This window comes from Gopherus evgoodei, chromosome 5 (assembly GCF_007399415.2).
Source record: "Gopherus evgoodei ecotype Sinaloan lineage chromosome 5, rGopEvg1_v1.p, whole genome shotgun sequence".
Lineage (NCBI taxonomy): Eukaryota > Metazoa > Chordata > Testudines > Testudinidae > Gopherus > Gopherus evgoodei.
The window spans coordinates 89,163,133-89,183,905 of NC_044326.1; the positions used below are offsets into that span (position 1 = coordinate 89,163,133).

Here is a 20,773-nt window from a genome sequence, read left to right on the forward strand (position 1 = left end):
CTGTGTCTCATGTTATGTTAGCACTTAAAAGTGTAACCTCAATATACTAAACTGTGGCTGAAATTTTCAAACTTTGTTCCCAGTGTTAGGTTCCTTAGTCTGAAAAATCTGGCCGCTATTATTTAAAAGCAGATAATTACCTATAATGCTTTAGATGCAAGGACTCCGAAGGCAGGTAGTTGAGTTATCTAATGTCCTCTGTTTTATTTAAAAAAAATATAGACACGTGCCAGGATGTCTCACTGCAGAGTTGGTGTTCTGACCTGAAAGAAGTGACCTCAGCACAAAAGGAACAGTTGAGCACCAATAGTTATTTTGGATGCTAGAGAAGCTTGTTCTCCCATTGCAAAGTTCTGATCATGTGATAGTACTGGAATCACAATGCCTTCTGGGATTCACAGATCTGCCCAGATTTGTTTTACCTAACTTTGTTCATTAACCAGAGTTACACACTGGAACAATGCAGACAAAAGTGACACTTTCCACTATTTAGTGGCATGGGTCCTTAGTGAGGAAAGAATAGGAATAAAGACAAGAGGTGGATTTACACATTATTGAACTCATTTTTCCCATTTCTGCAAAGAGATTCATAAGAACACAGGGGTCCTTCCACACAGATTCCTTTCCAGGATCAGTGCCTGCTTTTAGCTTAGTCAATACACTTATGTACAGGGGTCACGTCTTCTTTACATGGGACAACACTGGTGTCAGGATGAAGTGCACATTTCAGTCACGTGTTTTGCTTCCAGCTTTATGATTATTATAAACCAAGCCTCCTCCTGCTGAATCCCCTGCCCACAAATGCCCAGTGATGTCAGCAGGAGCTCTAAGGCCCTAAATCCTACAAATCTCTTAAGCATGTGCTTAATTTTGGGCACACAGATCACTTTGTGACCCTGTTAGTCCCACCGGTGAGCATTTACTCTCATTAATAGTCCCGGTGAAGACAATGGATGCTACTTGTGTGGCTAATTTCTTACCATTGGGAATAAGCGGCTTGAAGTCTGACCCATAATTGGTCATGTTGATTACACTGGGGCTGCTTATGTGTTTAAAGTTAAGCACATGCTCAAGTTCTTTACTGGATAGGGGACTAAGTGTGCCAGGAATACATGGTCAGACACACTCTCTAATTCATCTTGCACTTGTGACCAGTTTTTTACATAAGGATTTGTAACTGCTCAATAGCAGTTTACATATTTGAAAGTTTTATGTGTAAGAAATTTAATGAACATTAGCATTTTTGCACTGATTTTCCATGTAACTCTGATACGTGAATCTCTTATGAAATTGTACTTGTAAAGAATGAGACCCTGCAAAGTAATCTTGGTGGGGAGGAGACTCCTAATTCGTGTTCTGACTTCTGCTGGACCTTGGCAATTAGTAAGTGGTAATGATTACTTGAAGGATGAGGCCATTAAATAGTATCATATACTGTAGAGGTAGCATTTTATGAGACACCAAATAATCACTAAGACACAGTTGCTTTTCTGTTCCACATTTTGTAGCTGTTTGGTTTCATCCACTCTCACTTTATCAGTCCAAAACAGGAGCTCACAAGTAAGAGTGCCAGCACAGTTTACGTGCAATTTTCAGAAATGATGTGAAGGAACATTTCCTGGAACATCTAATCCTGCATCACATATTTTTACTGGTAGTTGTTCCCAATGGCACTGAATACTTTTTTGTACCCTTTCCCCCAAGAGATCTTGGAGTCATTGTGGATAGTTCTTTGAAAATATCCACTCAAGGTGCAGTAGCAGTCAAAAAAGCTAACAGAATGCTAGGAATAATTAAGAAAGGGATAGATAATAGGACAGAAAATATCATGTTGTATCTATATAAATCCATGGTATACCCACATCTTTAATACTGTGTGCAGATGTGGTTGCCCCATCTCAAAAAAGATGTATTGGAACTGGAAAAGGTTCAGAAAATGGCAACAAAAATTATTAGAAGTATGGAATGGCTTCCACATGAGAAGAGATTAATAAGACAGGGCCTTTTCAGTTTGGAAAAGAGATGGCTAAGGGGAGATATGATTGAGATCTATAAAATTATGACTCATGTAGAGAAAATAGATAAGGAAGTGTTGTTTACTATTTCTCATAACACAAGAACTAAGGGTCACCAAATGAAATTAATAGGCAGCAGGTTTAAAACAAATAAAAGGAAGTATTTCTTCACACAACACAACCTGTGGAACTCCTTGCCAGGGGATGTTGTGAAGGCCAAGCTCAAAACAGGGTTAAAAAAAACCCTATTAATTATTTTCATGAAATGCGGAATATTTTGGAAGGGTCTGTGGTCCAGTGATCAGCGCAAGGGACTGCAATTGTCTTGTATGATCTTCAAAACATTTTACCTTCTTGGGCCCCAGTTTTCCCATCCTCAAAATGAGGCTAATGATACATATCCATAATTATAAAGTGCTTTGAGATCTATGGATAAACATCACTCGGTAAGTGTTAAATATGATATGGTCCTTATAATTTAAGCATTACTAAATGACTACACGGCTCAGAACCTGTTTTTACATGTGATTTTGCCATTCAGTTGGTAGTTTTATAACTCTCATATGTTCTGCACAGTTCACTTTGAAATTCAGTGTATGAAATTGACTTCTGAAAAAGCCTAAAGTTTCATATCCTGCATGATATGTTAGCCATTTTCAGCAGATAATTTATTACTTGGCCTGCTTCTTACTGGCTGATTAGAACCCCAGAAAGCCACAGGGGCAGAGAGATAGCAAGTTTAGTCTGTTGCCTGTGCGTAGAGAACCACACATAGCTTGCTGGTTGGAGGGAACAAAGCGAGGAGTTTCGGTTTGTTTTCTGGGTAGTTTTCTCTGTGGTTAGATATTACAGGAGAAATGAAGATGTGCAAAACTATACTTCCTTGTATTCTATTACTGTCAGGTGAGTGAACATTTTTGTTCTTTTTACTTCTTTTCTTGTCAGTTACAAATCGCTTTTGCTTCAACTTGTCTCCTGATTTTATGTAGACATACCTAGATCCCTATTACATATGAGTTAAATATTAATAACAAACTGATGTTTAACTGCTATGTATTAATATATTGTATTACTAGAACTATTGCTGCATATAAGTAAGTGCAGATCATTTAGATATGAAGCACTTGTCTTCCTGTTCCAAGAGCTTTGTCCCCCCACCCCACTAAATTGTAAATCCAAAGTGCTGTTGATCTCAGTAGTGGAAGTTGTAGTCTCTTGCTGTGAGAAACCATGGCCTCTCCCTTTGTGAGCTTTCATGAGTTTTCCAACACCCTTACCACTGGTGTTATTAGGACTTGCTATTTGGGAGTTTGCACGGAGTATTTAGCGGGGGAAGAGGGAGACAGTGGCCCTGCCCTAAGCCATGTCTAATGAATGATTTCTTAGTGCAATGCTTGAAACGTTATTGTATTTGGTGCAACTGAAAATTAAGTAGCCTTTATCCCCTGAATTTTAATCAAGTTTTTGCCTCCTTGGTTAGACAGGGAAAGATCCATCCATGTGCTGTTTCGGTGCATATGAGGGGGAAAGGGAGCTTACTTTCCACCTCTTCCCTCACTCTACAAATGCAGTAGTTTTGCAGGAACTCTACTTAGCCCTCTGATGGGTGTTAGGAGGGGAGGGTGTCTGGCCGATGCACCAGACTAGCACATAGGAATATGGTCTCCTTTTTAGTGCACATACTGCACTCGAGCACGTGCTAGCTGAGAGTTCATGCTTTTCCTTTTCAAAGGAGTAGGCAGGTGCACCCAACTACACCTCCCTCAGGACTACCCCATGGAATTGTGTTCTGGCTAGCAGGATACTTGTGAAACAAGATGTGTGTGCCTGCACCCTTACCCTCCTTTGCAGCACTGATAGGACAATATTTTGCTCTAACTACTGAACAATATAAACAGACTGCAAATTGGTGCAGAATATTCTGAATCTGGAGATCCACAACTGTTATGTGGTATCTCAGCTAGGGAGGTAGAGTCCTTGCCTTCCCTTATTGCAATCTCATAGACACACCTCTGTGATCACCTTTTGATTAACTCTGTGAGTTATACGTGTGATATCTGAGGATCTTGAAATAGCTCAGGAAGAACTTTCTAAATGGAAAGACATCTCAGGCAAGGCCATAGGACTAGATTAGCATGTACATTAGAGGATGCTATTTTTTTTACTTAACTATCTATCCAAGAAACTTTGCTGCAACAACCTAGCCTCATAAGTCATTTCAGAATGTATAATTCATGTGTGAGACTTCACTCACTGCTATAAAGCATGGTTTGTTTTGTTTTTAATATCATGACTTAAATATTTTTAAGATGCATCCACATAATGTTGCAGCAATTTACAAAGTTTATTCCTTTCAATCACACTGATATCCATTAAAAAAATCCCATATTAATGGGTTTGGGGCTTTTTGTTTTGTTTTTGTCATGAATAAAGTTATACAGTGCTTATTGACAAAGGAGACCAGCTCTGAATGTAATCGTATGTTTGAAAGTATAGAAAGATTTGGGGAAAGGGGTATTGTACATTAACCAATGTTTCCCAATTATATTGTACATATACTAACATAATTTTTCTCTATTCCACCAAGTGGGTGAGAAATGAAGTAAACTGTCTCTGTGGCACATGCATATTTCATCAGTCTCTTTATTTCAGAATTTGAGATAAAGATAATTGGAATAACTGCTTTCTGTCAGATTCCCATATTGGAGTCAATACTTCTGGTTTGGGAGGGAGAAACTGACAAGATTCATGGAAAACCCCAGCACCACAAAAAGACTCTAATGTATTGTCTAATGGGAATTTTTCCTTCTAGAAAACACTTTCATGTTGTTTTCTTGCACATTTTCCCCAATAGAGGTGAAAAGTATGTTACCTAGCCTTATTAATGGAAATAGCACCTTGGCTACACTCTAGTAGTAATTTTGATGTCAGAATATTGAGAAGTAAACCTAAATGTACCTAAGATTTTATAAAAAATTGTATACTTGTTATTTCTGTAACTAACTGGCAGAGTTCTTTTCTGAACTTCTGCCACTGAATGACTTTGTTGCCTTGGACAAGTCATTTAAACTTTCTATCTGGGCCTGATTATCAACTTCCTTATACCAGTTTATGTCCACTGACTGCAATGGAGATTTAAACTCACATAAATAAGAGAAAAATCAATCCCTCAACTACTACAGTGATAAGCATTGCACATAGACCTTCTCCGTTAATTACACCATCATAAAATGGAGTAATGACGTTTGCCCAACTTTTTAAAAGTCTTTGAGTTCTAGCTAATCTACTGTAACTGTCTCAGAGGTTTCTATAGCACCTATGACTACAGTATTTAAGAAACTCACCGGATGAAAAGTCCTAGATGAATGTAAACTATTATTAATTTCTGAGAAATATTTTGAGTACTTACTTAGTTTTAGAAGTGACATGCACCAAAACAGGAATCTGATTGTGGTCCCTGAATTTCCCCAAACATGGCAATACTTGTCGATAGCTCCAATGTTTGCAACATTTACAATAAAAGTGGAAAAAGATGTAATTTGTTCTGTACAAAAAGTGGAAGTGAACTAAGATAATTTGCAGTATCAAGTTGTGATATCACCACAAAGATGGCTAGATACCAGACACTGTTTTGTCTTATTGCTTAATTTTCCATTAGTTTATAATAATGCACTACACATATAATTCAGAGAGATTGCCATGACTGAAGCATGCTAAAATGTAACAAAGCTCTCCCCAATATTTAAACTCAATGCTATGCCAATATGTGACATACAGCAATATATTTTAAATTACATCCAAAAAACTATAATAAAGGAGCATTAAAATTGTAATGTCAAGCACTCAAAAATTAGGAAATACCAGAGTCCAGGTTACCTGCACAACCTTAATTTGCCCCCTTATGTGTATGCATTGTGAGATAGTCTTTAATTACATGATAACATACCCTTTTCCCCCTACCTCATTCAGTGAACGAGTAGTTACTCAATATTTCTTTTCATCGTCTTCATTGAATGTGTGGCCATTATTTAAATGCACTCCATTCAAAGCCTGCACTGAGCACAAAATGAATTTCCATAGGTAGTCATCATTATAGTATCAATGCAAATTTATTTTCACAACACCCCTGTGAATTAATACTTTCGTTTTACACATGGGGAACTGAGTGATTAAGGCCAAAATTGTCAAGTACCCACTAATTTTGGGTCCCCAGCTTGAGATACCTAGGACTTGATTTTTCAAAGTACTTAGCATTATATAGCACTTTATATGTTCTAAGCACAGCTCCCATTGACTTTAGCTGTAGTCATAAATTCTCAGTACTTCTACAGATCAGACCCCATGAGTCACATTGGGCACCCAGAAAATGAGGAACACACTATTAGTGACCACCTGTGAAAAAAATTAGTTTAAATGACTTCTACAGCATCACATAGGAAGACGGGGATAGAATCCAGTTCTCTAGGGTGGTATTCAGCTTCCTTAGCTATGAGACCATCTTTTCTCTTCTGGTAATCTCCTGCTTCATTCACCTTCTCAATTCTGCAACAAGAGGCTGGAGTCTTACAGACAACAGCTTCATTCACTATACAGTTCTGATTCATCATCTGCTCCCATCCCAACTCCTTCTCCCTTCCCCTCTCTGCTCCTATCTGACCCCCACTGGTCCTGACCCACTCCCTCTCGGTGCATATATGCCCCTCCAGATCCCTTCCCTCCGCTCCTGTCTACCCTCATCAGCTCCTGACCACCTGCCTCTCTACTTCTTCCTGCCTCTGGCCCCTGCAACCTATTTTTCAGCCCCCACAGCATTCCTTACCCTTCTTCATTATTTCAGTCAGGCCCATCTCCTTTCTTCCACTCTGCTTGCTTACCATCAGAAGAAGCATTAAGGCTGTGCTTTCATTAGGAAAAAAGATGTGTTCTTAACTTGAGCTCACTAACTTGAGATAAAATTCTAGGGAAGACACAAGTTTTTACTGTTTTTACACGTTAGCAGGTTGAGTTAAAGACTAGAACCACACCTAATAATCTTAACTTCTCTTTGATATATAGCATAACTTTAGAAAGAGTTCTAGTCTTCATTTAAAGGAAAGGGATAGAAAATAAGGCAGAAAATATAACACCACTATATAAATTCATTGTGCATCCACACCTTGAATACTGTGTGTAGTTCTGGGCACCCCATCTCAAAAAGGACATAGAAGAACTGGGAAAGGTTCAGAAAAGGGCGACCAAGATGATTAAGAGTATGGAATGGCTTCCCTTTGAGGTGAGACTAAAAAAATTAGGGCCGTTCAGCTTAGAAAAGAGACAACTAAGGCAGGATATGGCAGAGGTCTATAAAATCATTAAGGGTATGGAAAAAGTGAAAAGAGAAGTGTCATTTACTGTTTCCCACAATACACAAGCCAAGAGTCACCTGATGAAATTCATAAGAAGCAGGTTTAATACAAACAAGAGGAAGTACTTTTTCACATAACACACAATTAACCTGTGAAACCCATCATCATGTGTTGTTGAGATGGCCAAGAGTATAACTGGTTTCAAAAAAGAACTAGATAAGAAATAGATCCATCAATGGCTATAGGTCAAGATGGTCAAGGATGCAACCCTAGAGCTGGGAAGAACTTAAATCTCTGACTGCCAGAAGACAGGACGAGACAGGGGTGGTTATTCCAACTGCCCTGTTCTGTATACTCTCTCTGAAGCTCTGGTACTGGCCACTGTCATAGGCAGGAGGCTGGGCTAGATGGACTATTGGTCTTACTCAGTATAGCAATTCTTATGAGAATCTACCATTTCTAGCTATTTGGTTTAAGGTAACGTTCCTAGAGTAAATAAAGCACTGTTCTCTTCTTGACTTTGCACCAAGAGGGCCTGAAGGTCAGCACACTGCCTATGTACCATTTTTATCTTCTAAATATGCCTTGGGTGGCACTTAAGTGGGGCATTGGCCTTTTGCTGGCCCTCTGCAATGGGGTGAAATTTACTCTGAAAGAGTAGCCTAGACTTAGAGAACATCCACTATTTATCTAAATAGTGCTGTAACTTTAATTATTAAATGCAGACACCAATAACTTAACACCTTTACAGCTAACTGATGTACCAGTCTGTTGTCTGAATGTTCTTCTTATTTAATATTTATATTGTAATAGCTTGCAGAGATGCCTATCAGGCTTGGTCCTTGCTATGATAGATTCTGTACATATACAGACATAGACACTTTCCCCACTCCAAAAATTTTATGATATAAGAATCGCATATTTTAGTAAAGGGAATGCTCATTGCTCTCTGTTTTCTCCTCATACAGAATGAACAGCACCCTGTGCAAAGAGCCAGCATGAGACCTATGCACTATTGAAGTCCTACATATGCCCTAATTTGAGGCCTTGTGCTGCTGGCTCTTTGCCCAGAGAGGAATTTCACCCACATCCTATATTAAACTAATTAATTTGTTTTAGCAAGAGCACTATATTCTCTCTCCCTTCCACTCTTTCTGGTTCCCTCAGTCCTGTGACTGTCTGTATATAAATCTGTGCCAAGCTTCTGCAAGTTTCTTGAGCATTTGGTTGTTAATTCATCGGAATGGATTCCACAGGAAACATGCTTCTTCCAAAAGCTGCAAAGGCAATTAAATTGCAGATGGGGACACCTGAGTTCAATCTGGGTTTTGTTTCAGAGAATTCATGTTAGAACAAAACAGCACAACAAAAACTAAATGACAACTGAAGCCAATGGAACAGTTTGATATCCTCTGGGGGAAGAATCCTACCAAAAACTAGCACTGTAACATCAAAGTCTAGAAAGGAGGATTTTAAAAAAAACAGTGGGGAAATTAATTAGAAAAACTTTAAAGTCTAAAACTAAACTAAAATCCATAGACTCAGCATGGATGCCACTAAACCTGCTATAACAGAGTCACAGAGGACATGCCCACTCCTAAACAACAACAAAGGAGGAGGAAGGCAAGAAAAAAGCCAATTATGTTTAAGCTATCGATCTATGGTATTTGTATGACACCTATTAACTATTTCGAACATAGATTGATATAATTTTTCATGCAGTGATGCCAGGTGAATCTTTCTCATCACATTATATGCTATAGATATAATTGTATTTGATGTACATTTATATGCATTGTTTTACTTGTCTTCCTATACAGTATCTTTTATATTTCACTGCCATTTCAATAACTAAATATAATAACTTACCATGATATTCTTTTTCTACTTCTTTTCTCTCATTACATTTTTTGTTTATCTCTGTCTCTCTATTTCAGTGTAGTCCAATGTTTGTTTTCCCTCTGGTTAATTTTCATTCCTTTTACATATGGTAAATTTCTCTCTTCTTTCATCCCCTTTCTCGTTCTTCATAAAGAGGAACTCCCTTGTGCATATACGAATGAGGCAGGGGTCGTGTGGAAATAGTATGTGTGATTAAAGTGTGTATCAGGCTGCTTACACGCAAGGAAGATGAATTCAAGGTGGACAGGCAACTTGACTTCTGGTATTCCTAACTTTTACAAGCTGACTTTGCATCTTTAACATTCTTTAACATAGATTTTTATATGTAGTTTCCTTATACTTTTAAAAGCACAACAAACAAACAAAAATAACAAAACTATCACGTGGAACAATACTGACCTCCTGTTTGTCATTAACAGGGTTGTAATCTTTAGAGCCATACATCATAGAACTCTAAATATGAACTAATGGAATAGCTGGTAGCAGTAATAGGTTGTTATATTCTATGTGAACCCAGACACTAGATGGGATCAGACATGCACTTTGCCAGTGGGTTTTATCAGCTTTTCCTAGACAGGCATGGAATTATGATGCAAGCAAATCATGGATTCTAGTCCAGGTTCTGGAAGGGAGTGTGCTGCAGTGGTTCCAGGCTCTTTCCGCAGTCTGTCTGTCCTGTCCCTGTCCTTTCGCATGTATCCCTTTAGTATGTCTCCTCCCCACCCCCATCTTATTCCTTACCCCTTCCCATAACCCATCTCTGCTCCTCGGGTTCTGACTTCTTCCAGCCCATCTCTGGCCCTTCGGGATTTTAGTCAGGCAGCTTTCACTCCTCCTGGGGGGCCAGCAGGGGGAGTATTGCCAGCACCGAGTAGCGAGAGACAGTCTCTCTGCTCTTAGATTGGTGTCTGGCACCACAGCAGCTCTCAGTGGGCAGGAGGAGCAAGTGCAGGGCAAGTCCTGCTCAGTCCCTGTAGCCCTGGGTATTCAGTCGATGCTACTGAATGTGTGCAAACTGAGATTTTTCAGAGGTTTATAACTCAGCCAGATTTAGGCCAGATTTTCACAGGGAGGGCAAAAGGCACAACCCCCAACGCCAGTGTGAATCTATTGCAAATATCAAGTCCTTGCCACCAAAGCATGGAGGTGCTAGCCCATCCAGGAGAAAAGGATGTAAGAATATTTTTCACAGGGTAAAATGCTTGCTTAAATGGGTTAAACCAATTTAGCTGAAACTTTCCAAAAAACTCAGCCCAAATCATTAAAGTTTGGCAAAGGTTATAAGCAGCTGAAACAGAGTTTTCTACGGGAAGTGTCAGATAGAGGTTAATAAAGGCAATGCTAACCAGCCCCGCCAGTGATAAATACTTTTTTTCTTTTCATATTATGTATCCACAAGGTTTAGTAGTCATGATGGGAGCGGCACCAGAACATCACGGAGGACGACCGCTCTCAGACATGGTGGGAAGCGGTGGCAACTGTAACGGAAGGCGACTGTCTCAGACACGATGGGAGAGACAGTGGGGCCCGTCACAAAAAGGCGACCATCCCAGGTACCCACGAAGACTGTGGCGCCCACCACAGAGGCAACCGTCATGGAGGCGGCAGGGAGACAAGTGGCACCCATCTGGAGGCGACCATCCCAGACACGTCAGGGAAGATGGTGACGCCTGTCACAGAAGCAACCATCACAGTGGTGACGGGAGAGACCAGTGGCGCCCGTCACAGAGACGACCATCCCAGACACGTCAGGGAAGATGGTGACGCCTGTCACGGGGGCAACCATCACGGAGGCGGCAGGAGAGATGGTGGCGACCATCCTAGACAAGCTAGGGAAGACAGTGGCGCCCAGTCACAAAGGCGACTGTCTCAGGCATGCAAGGGAAGATGGTGGCACCTGTCACAGAAACAACCGTCGTACAGGTGACGGGAGAGACAGTGGCGCCCGTCACAGAGACGACCATCCAGACACGTCAGGGAAGATGGTGACGCCTGTCACGGAGGCAACCATCATGGCGGCGGCAGGAGAGCGGTGGCAACCATCCTAGACAAGCTAGGGAAGACAGTGGCGCCAGTCCACAAAGGCAACCATCCCCAGTCATGAGAACGACCTAGGCTTGGACATAAAGAAATCTCAACTTCAGGGCTGCCATCGATAAAAGCTTCTCAAGTTCTACAATGAAAATAAGTAGAGAATCAACTCTGTTTTTCAAGGTCTACTGCTACAACTAACTTTGGCGGACAATATGTTAGTCAAATCAAACTTGAACAACCCGACTTCTGGTCCAGGTCTGTTTTTTTTAATTCAGTATTTCCTTACAATGGTGAATCCATTCTCCCCTCCCTGTGCACATACTAGTCCTGTTAAGTCACTATTCTGCTCTCCCCTGCCACTCCTCCAGTGATGGACTCTTTCCGATTTCCCCCTCAAAGCAAGATTTTTGCCAGCAAAGTCAACATTGCTTAGACAGAAAGATAATTAAGGGGTTTCTTTGCCCATTCAACCTTGCTAGTGCAATGGAGTGGTACTAAGGTTCCTTTTCTGTACTGCTGTTTAAGGACCTGCTGCTTAAATCCCCATCCAAGAAGGCTTGCATGGAGTTAAAATGACTGCACTTCAGTCTTAAGCGATGTCAGCAAAGATCTTGCTATCCCCAGTTTCAGAAAATGCAGGGCTCAGTCCAGGTTTAAGCTAAGCAGTCCTTTGCGGCCTGATACAGCTGCTGTTATATTGAGGTAATTTTGGCCAGAGTAGACTTGCTGGCCAAAAAGCTTATAATGCCTCAGTGGTTTGATTTAAGGAAGTAACTTCAGTATTTTAAACCTCATTGAGACATTGATTATACTCTGATCACATCTTCAAGCTTCTCTTTGCAACCATCTATTTTAAAAATGAAAATGTAGACTCTAAGCCAACACAGGATTTTAGTAATGAGCCCTCAGCCTGTGTTTCTTGTGTCTAGCCCTTAGTCTGACTCACAAAAGGCAGGAGGTAGAGCAGAGGCAGCAGCGTCCAACTGTCAGGTAAAGGGCTAATGGAGGAGAAACAGGAACTATGAAAACCAGTTGGAGCTATTTGTGAGGAATAGATAGGTTACTGAGGAGAACTAAGGAGATGAAGCAGGAGCTGTTGAGAGGAAGCAGGAATGATGGGAGCATGCGAGACGCTGTAGCAGTAATAGGTTGTTATCTTCTATGTGAACAGACACTAGATGGGATCAGACATGCACTTTGCCAGTGGGTTTTACAGCTGTTTGCTAGACAGCAATGGAATGATGACACAAGCAAATCCTGGATTCTAGTCCAGGTTCTGGAAGGGAGTGTGCTGCAGTGGTTCCAGGTCTTTCTGAAGTTCTGTCTGTCCCTGTATGTCTCCTCCCCACTCCCATCTTATTCCCTACCCCTTCCTACAACCCATCTCTGCTCCTCGGTTCTGACTTCTTCCCAGCCCATCTCTGGCCCTTCGGGATTTTAGTCAGGCAGCTTTCACTCCTCCTGGGGGCCAGCAGGGGGAGTATTGCCAGCACCGAGTAGCGAGAGACAGTCTCTCTGCTCTTAGATCTGGTGTCTGGCACCACAGCAGCTCTCAGTGGGCAGGAGGAGCAAGTGCAGGGCAAATCCTGCTCAGTCCCTGTAGCTCTGGGTATTCAGTGCATGCTACTGAATGTGTGCAAACTGAGATTTTTCAGAGGTTTATAACTCAGCCAGATTTAGGCAGATTTTCACAGGGAGGGCAAAAGGCACAATCCCAACGCCAGTGTGAATCTATTGCAAATATCAAGTCCTTGCACCAAAGCATGGAGGTGCTAGCCCATCCAGGAGAAAAGGATGTAAGAATATTTTTCACAGGGGTAAAATGTTGCTTAAATGGGTAAACCAATTTAGCTGAAACTTTCCAAAAAACTCAGCCCAAATCATTAAAGTTTGACAAAGTTATAAGCAGCTGAAACCAGAGTTTTCTACGGGAAGTGTCAGATAGAGTTAATAAAAGGCAGTGCTACCAGCCCCGCCAGTGATAAATACATTTTTTCTTTTCATATTATGTATCCACAAGTCATGACAGAAATGAAGAGATAATCATGAATGTGACCACCCCAGATGAGGCAGGGGAGAAGAAGGCACCCGTCACGGAGGAGGCTTCCCCAGGTATGACAATGATGACCATAGTGCTTGGACATGAACAAATATTCAACTTTAGGGCTGCCATCAGTAAAAAGCTTCTGAGCTTCTACAGTGAAAGTAAGTGAGAATCAACTTTCTTTTTCAAGTCTACTGCTAAACAACTAACTTTGGAGAACAACAAGTTAGTCAGATCAAACTCTTAACAATCTGACTTTTGGGCCAGGTCTGGTTTTTTTTAATTCATTATTTCCTTACAGTGTTGAATCAATTCTCCCCTCCCTGTGCACATACTAGTCCTGTTAAGTCACTATTTTCTGCTCTCCCTGCCACTCCTCCAGTGATAGACTCTTGCCAATTTCCCCTCAAAGCAGATTTTGCCCTCAAAGTCACATTGCTTAGACAGAAAAGAATTAAGGGGTTTCTTTGCCCATTCATCCTTGCTAGTGCAATGGAGATGGTACAAGGTTCCTTTTCTTAACTGCTGTTAAGACCTGCTGCTTAAATCACCATCCAAGAAGGTGCCATGGAGTTAAAATGCCTGCACTTCAGTCATAGAGATTCAGCAAAGATCTTGCTATCCCCAGTTTCAGAAAATGCAGGGCTCAGTCTAGGTTTAAGCTAAGCAGTCCTTTGCGGCCTGATGCAGCTGCTGTTATATTGAGGTAATTTTGGCCAGAGTAGACTTGCTGGCCAAAGAGCTTATAATGCCTCAGTGATTGATTTGGACTGAGTTAACATTACTGGTTAAATTATTTTAACATTGTTGGACTAAATTTTTCAAATATTAATATTTTGATTAAAACCTCCTGAAATTTTAAAATTTTTATTGACTCTTTTTTTGAAGGGCGGGAGAGGAGTTTGACCAGCCATAGATTAGTATGACATTTTTCTATTTCTAAAAAACCCCACCAAAAACCCCCCAAAAATATAACATTAAATAAGTAGAATTTTTACTTACTCATTTTCAATGGCTTTTCAACCAACTGTGTTTTTGAAATTGTTTTAGTTCTCTAATTTTAGAATAGTTAGGGGACAATACCCCCATCCTGCCAGCATGCAGGAGGAAAAAGCCAGGTACATGGATGGAGGGGTGGGGTGGGGTGGGGTGGGGTGGGGTGGGGTAGGGGGGAGGGGTATGAGAGAGAGTGGGAGAACTGTAAATGGTTTTCCCATTCCATGTGTATGTTCAAGAGTTCAAAACTTTTTGCTATTTTGAATCAAGATGAAAAGTTGAAATCTTAAAAATGTTAACGAACCAAAAATGTGGGGTTTTTTTCAGTTAAAGTCAAAATGTTACTGTCATGGTATCATCCCCCACTCTGAAGCTTAGCGTCCAAAAGATGGGGTACCAGCATGAATTCGTCTAAGCTCAATTACCAGCTTAGTACTTGTATCACTGCCACCAACCAGGAATTCCAGTGCCTGGTACACTCTGGTCCCCCCAAAACCTTGCCCAGGAACCACCAAGACCCAGACCCTCTGGATCTTAATACAAGGAAAGTAAACTCTTTCCCTCACCGTTGCCTCTCCCAGGCTTCCCCTTCCTGGGTTACCCTGGAAGATCACTGTGATTCAAACTCCTTGAATCTTAAAACAGAGAGGAAATCCACCTTCTCCCCTCCTTCTCTCTCCCCCTCCCAGACTCTCCCTGAGAGAGAAAGTAATCCTAACACAGAGAGAAATTAACCTTTCTCTTCCCCTTCCCTCCTTTCTCCCCACCAATTCCCTGGTGGATCCAGCCCCAGTCTCCTGGGGTCTCACCAGAATAAAAAAACAATCAGGTTCTTAAACAAGAAAAGCTTTTAATTAAAGAAAGAAAAAACAGTAAAAATTATCTTTGTAAATTTAAGGTGGAATATGTTACATGGTCTTTCAGCTATAGTCACTGGGAATACCCTCCCCAGGCTAAGTATACAAGTACAAATTAAAATCCTCCCAGCCAAATACACATTTGCAAATAAAGAAAACAAACATAAGCCTAACTCGCCTTATCTACCTAGTACTCACTATTCTGAACTTATAAGAGCCTGTATGGGAGAGATTGGAGAGAAACCTGATTGCACATCTGGTCTCTCTCAGAACCCAGAGAGAACAACAACCAAATTCCAACAGCACACACAAAAACTTCCCGCCCTCAAGATTTGAAAGTATCCTGTCCCTGATTGGTCTTCTGGTCAGGTGACAGCCAGGCTCACTGATCTTGTTAACCCTTTACAGGCAAAAGAGACATGAAGTACTTCTGTTCTATTAACTCTTAACTATCTGTTTATGACAGTTACATTTTGGCCTTTTTTTAAACCTCTTAAAACTCTAATTAGCTTAAATTTTAAAATAAACATTTTGAAGCTGGAAGACAAGAAATTTTCATTTCATGAAACATTTTGACAATTTTGATTTTTTTTTCCTGTCTCCATATTTTGGAGTTGGGAAATCTCTGAAACAGAGCCTGCTTTGCAAACAGTTTCTGTTTCAGCATTTCAGGAAACAAAAATTTGTCTAAAAATTTCCAACCAGCTCTACTGTGTGTGCATTCTCCCTTTCTCCCTTATCCCATCCTGAGGAAGCAAATCTGAAGAAAATATGAATGAGTATAACCTATGCACGGACATCTACCTGAGTGTACAGATAGCCTAAAGCAATATTTTTGTGAGTTGTGAACTGCCTCTTTCATCTCTTCGATGGGTTAGCTCAGATGCTCAATGTTATTAATTTAAATACTAAGCTTTTAACTTGTTTCATCACCAACAAAGAGAGGGACAAGGACTGCTCAGCCTAATGTGAGGGACATGTCCATTTGCTGCCATGAATGGCTAGCACTGGAGATATTACCAGCATTTGTCTCCAAATTGATCCATGGAGCCAAAAGTGGAGTGGATTCCGAACAGAATCCCACAGCTCACTGAAGGGAGCCAAACCTGCAGAGCTAGCAGAATGTTCACACCTGTCCAAGGAGAAGCCAGTTACAGCATGCCAGTATGGAACAATTTCTGACTGTCTCATTTATATAGAATATCAGGGTTGGAAGGGACCTCAGGAGGTCATCTAGGCCAACCTCCTGCTCAAAGGGGGAACCAATTCCCAGACAGATTTTTGCCCCAGATCTCTAAATGGCCCCTTCAAGGACTAAACTCACAACCCTGGGTTTAGCAGGCCAATGAGCAAACCACTGAGCTATCCCTCCCACAGGTCTAGTGGGGCATCCAAGCATGTCCCTGATCGGACTGACTCCCAAAGCATACTTGGTCTGCTTTCATGGTGAATGTGAGGCCAGGCAACTTCCTGGCAGTTTCTCCTCCCTCTATGCAGACTCAGGCAGACATCACTCTGTTGATTAGACTCTGGTCACATGTTCAAGCTTCTCTTTGCAACCATCAATTTTAAAAATGAAAATGTAGAATCTAAGTCAACACAGGATTTTAGTAATGAGTCTGTGCCTCTTGTGTCTAGCCCTTAATCTGGCTCACAGAAGGCAGGAGGTAGCAGCAGAGGCTGCAGTGCCCAACTGGCAGGGTAGGGAAGGGCTAATGGAGGAGATACCAGGAGCTATGGAAAGCAGCTGCAGCTATTTGTGAGGAATAAGGGGAGAGGGAGCAGGAGCTGTTGAGAGGGAGCAGGAATGATGAGGAGTAGAAAACACTGGGGACAGGAGATAGGAAGTGAACTAAGAGGAGTCATGAGCTAAGGGAAGAGTAGGAGTTGCTGTGTGGGAAATGATCTAATGGGAGAACAGTATAGGGGGGAAAGGGCTAATGTCATTGTGCACTTACCCCGTCAGGTTCACTTCCAACAGCCCACTGACTCCATCCTGCCAATGAACTGTGATCCTTTGGTTATTCTTGGTTCTCCACAAAGCTGCTTCTGAGGTCCCCACAAGACCTCCCCCATCTTCTGAGTGATATAAGAAATAAAATTTTTGCCTCCCCAAACCTGCTCCTGCTGCTTTAGGGGTAACCTTGTAAGGGGAATCTGGTGTCAGACCAATGCTTTTCACAAGCACTAATGGCACAATTTTTATTAATGCTTGTGGCTGTATGCAAGCTATGTATATCTATGCAAATTAACTTAAGTAACAATTTACATAAAAACAGAGCTTCATAAAAGTTGAGAGCTATGCTTTCATCATGGCAGTGCCTCAAGGCCAGAGTTTGATGGGGTTTTTTTTTGGTGGTGTATTATTCTCCTCCAACAGCTGTTAGAGCTATTCTGCTTGCCCTTCAGAGGGCTTCTGGATTTCCTTCCCCTATCCCAGTTGTCTACTCTGTGCTTCTCACTGCAACACACACCTGAGACAGAGAGTGGAGTAACCAGAAGAAAGTCAGGAAGGAGAAGTGACATCAGGCTGCCCACTCATGCTCGTCTCCAACTCAGCCCACACTGTCAGGATCCACCTTACCTCATTAGTAGCAGATTATTATTAAAAGTTATTTGTATTAGAGTGGAGCTGAAGGCTACTGTCAGGACTGGGGCCTCATTGCACTAAGTGCTGTATGAACATGTAAGAAGAAACAGTCCTTGCCCCAAAGAGCTTACAGTCTAGACAAAAGAGAGATGTAGGGAGGGGAAAATGGGATGAAGCATAGAAGCAAAATGGTCAGAGTGAATATAAGCATGCAGTAATTAATAGCTGGAAGGAAAATTACTAACTGTGACAGATAAGAAGTTGCATATTATTATTTGTTTCTGGTAGCATCCACATCATGCTAGATTGCTGTAAAAGCGCAAAAGAAGGCAAGGCCCCTGCCTCCAAAGAGCCTATTTCCCCCTTCCAAATTAAATTTGTTGTTTTTGTTTTTGTTTTTTCCATAGAGAAAGAACGGCAATCATCTAGACTAGTATGTCAACAACTTTAATATGTATATTTCCACTTTCCAAAAGGTCACACATTTCTTTCTCATTGCTGGGTTTCTTTTACCATTGCTAGTTCTGAAGAACAGACATTATATTGCATGCCCACAGTGGCATGAAAAGAACTGCATCTATAAAGGAATTGTAAAGGACTTTTTATTTAAGTGCAACCTTAATATAATTGTGTATATTCATCTGACTAATAATAATGCATTCACTATATTAGTAGTTAGTACCACTGAAGTACTATTGATTTATTTTTATTTTAATAATAACTTCAATATCTTTCAGAGTGGAAATAAATTTGTTCGTCTTTAAGGTGCCACATGACTCCTCGTTGTTTTTCAATATCTTTTTTCTCACTGAGTACCCTAATTCAGTGATAATGTTACTCCTTGTACGCCAAGACTGGGGTTAATGGGGAGAGTGTGGTGAGTGGCTTAGAGAGACAAAATGAAGGAAAACTCACAAATGTACTTTTGGTTTGTGGCTAGCAATAGTTATTAGTGTGTTTTTCCCAGCTATATGATGTTTTTTCATTTAACTCCTTAAAGAGAACTTTTTGCTGAGGTTTTACAGTACTCATATGACTTAAGCAAAGGTTCTTGAGATTTTTTCATAGGGTGGACCATCTTTTAACAGAGGAATTGTTTCATGGAACCTCTCCCCTCCATAATTACATAACATCTCTGTGCTACTACAGCAGTTGTTTCTAGAGAAATGAACAAGGGTTTTACAAGTTGCCTTATCAGGCTGAAGTGAAAAAGAGAAGCCAGAAATATGTGACTAGCCAGCTCCCTGTGGTCCAACAGTTGGGAATCTCTGCCTTGTATTGTAAACCTTCTGTAAGTGGTTACATCCAGGAATTTACTGAATTGGCTAGACTATTCTTGTTGAAAAGAAAAATACTCAGTCAAAATTATACCATTTCCTTAAATACCCTGAATTTTTGGCTTTTAAAGAAATATCTATGTGATGGATTTGGGAGTCAGATCCCATGAGGTGGTACTAAGCACCCTCAACTCCCAGCACTTCACAAGAGGGATAAATACCAGGGAGGGAGAGGCGTTATTTAAGTTAAGGGCCAGTGTTGACACAAAAATAAATGGATATAAACTGGCCATCAACAAGTTTAGGTTTGATATTAGATTAAGGTTTCTAACTATCAGAGGAGTGAAGTTCTGAAACAACCTTCCAAGGGGAGCACTGGAGCAAAAAAACCTGACTGGCTTCAAGACTGAGTTTGATAAGTTTGTAGAGGGATCCAGTGATAAGACTGCCTACACTGGCATGTAGCCTATCTGTGACTGCTAGCAACAAATATCCCCACCGCCTGATGACGAGGCACTACATTGGGAGGGCTCTGAGTTACTTCAGAGAATCTCTTTCTCAGGTATCTGGCCACTGAGTCTTGCCAAAATGCTCAGGGTCAAACTGACCAGCATATCTGGGGTCAGAAAGAAATTTTCCCTTTGGTCCAGATTGGCAGAAACCCTGTTTTGTTTTAGCAAAAACAACGGGAAGTCCTTGTGGCACCTTAGAGACTACAAATTTATTTGGGCATAAGGTTTTGTGGGCTAGAACCCACTTCATCAGATGCATGGAGTGGAAAAATACAGTAGCAGGTATAAATACACAGCACATGAAAGATGGGATTTGCCTTACCAAGTGAGAGGTCTGTCTAATGAGACAATTCAATTAACAGTAGGAAACCAAGGGAGGAAAAAATCACTTTTGTAGTGGTAATGAGTGGCGCATTTCAAACACTTGACAAGAATGTATGAGTAACAGTAGGCTGAAATTAGTATGGGTTTCAGCAACTGAAATCAATGTGAATAAGTTTTAGGCTATGAAATATTTGGATAGAATATACCTTCCTCTCATTTATTCTTGTTTCTGGGTGGTACTGGAACAAGAAGTGTTTACATACTGAAAAAGCCTGTTCTTATTTGACCAAAAGCCTAAGAAATTCAGATAATCATAGTACTAACACCTGAAAACAGGCTGCTTATCTGAACGAAATCCAAATGTAAATTTTCACGTTCCCCTATCACTGTTTGTGATACCTTATTGCTCAAGGATTAATCATAGACACACAGACTTTAAGGCCAGAAGGGACCATCGTGATCATCTAGTCTGACACACTGCACATTGCAGGCCACAGAACCTTACCCACCCACTCCTGTAATCAATAACTCAGTCAGAGGTTAGGGGTTTTAAGTCCTCAAATCATGATTTAAAGACTGAAAGTTACAGAGACTCCATCATTTACACTAGTTTAAATCTGCAAGTGGCTCATGCCATGCTGGCAAAGATGGCAAAAACAACAAAACCCAAGTTTTGGAATCAAATCAGTTGTATTCCAAACATTTTCCAAGGGCAGGTCAAAAAGTTTGGCGCTCCATGAGTGTCTCATATAAAACATAGACCTATTGTTTGGGAAAATGTTTCTAAACTTAGTGCTGTCCTTCATGAAGTTCAACAGACGCTTAGAGGAGGTTAGGGGTTAGTTGTCCTGAGTTGATTTGCTACTTTCTGTGATCA

General features: G+C 40.9%; 1 long non-coding RNA gene across 2 annotated transcripts; it reads left to right on the forward strand.

Annotated features, from left to right (window-relative positions):
- The first annotated feature begins 2,436 nt into the window (after positions 1-2,436).
- Positions 2,437-18,221, forward strand: LOC115652091. Of its 2 annotated transcripts, none has more exons than XR_004000538.1 (4): positions 2,437-2,461; positions 10,662-11,551; positions 13,317-13,408; positions 18,191-18,221. It is a non-coding gene; the product is annotated as an uncharacterized LOC115652091 (long non-coding RNA). The 2 variants fall into 2 exon arrangements; XR_004000537.1 differs by lacking the exon at positions 2,437-2,461 and adding an exon at positions 2,719-2,918.
- The last annotated feature ends 2,552 nt before the right edge of the window (positions 18,222-20,773 follow it).